The sequence below is a fragment of the Pteropus alecto genome, unplaced genomic scaffold (assembly GCF_000325575.1).
Source record: "Pteropus alecto unplaced genomic scaffold, ASM32557v1 scaffold314, whole genome shotgun sequence".
NCBI classification, from domain to species: Eukaryota; Metazoa; Chordata; class Mammalia; order Chiroptera; family Pteropodidae; genus Pteropus; species Pteropus alecto.
This window is the reverse complement of record NW_006435849.1, coordinates 301,758-302,333: the sequence shown is the minus strand read 5'-3', so window position 1 is coordinate 302,333 and position 576 is coordinate 301,758. Positions and strand designations below refer to the sequence as shown.

Sequence of the window (576 nt, the reverse complement as noted above, 5' to 3'; positions counted from 1 at the left end):
AGGGGGCTGCCAGCTAGGGGAACAACGGCACTTAGAAAAAGAGGAAACGCGGGGGATACCCCCAAAGATGTTCCGGAACCTTTCCATCCGAGTGAAAGGGGGTTCCCGAAATAGGGGGTCCTCGTGGAAACTAAGTTTGAAATTGGGTCAGTGGCACTAAGAGCGTGGGAGAGACCCGCTGGGGCCGCGGATTTGGGGAGATAAGAAAGTTGGGCGTGGGATGATGGGCATCTTAAAACCAGCCCCCAACCACACTGGGGCCGTCAGAAAAGGCCCGCAGAATCGCGATGGGGGGCGGTGCCGCGCCTTCAACACGTGATCCGGGCGTCGCGATCCAGGCGGGGCTGGTCCCACTGAAGGGCGGGGCCGGGAGATCCGGACGTCAGAGGAATGCGGTGGGGGAGGGGGAGAAGGGGCCCCTCCCCTCCCCGCCCCCGCGCCGGGCCTGGACGCCCCTCGCGCCGGCGCGCGCGGACGGGACGTGGAGGAACCGTCCCGGCGCGGTAGTTCCTGGCCGCTCGCTTGCCCGCGCGCGTCCACGGAGAGCGATCCCGCGGCCGTGGTGTCTGCACCCCC

General features: G+C 66.8%; 1 protein-coding gene across 1 annotated transcript in view; it reads right to left on the bottom strand.

The window, feature by feature from the left end:
• The window catches only part of HNRNPL (heterogeneous nuclear ribonucleoprotein L), a 13,515-nt gene that overhangs the window by 12,788 nt on the left and 151 nt on the right, over nucleotides 1–576 (bottom strand). The gene's annotated exons all lie outside the window — the stretch shown is intronic.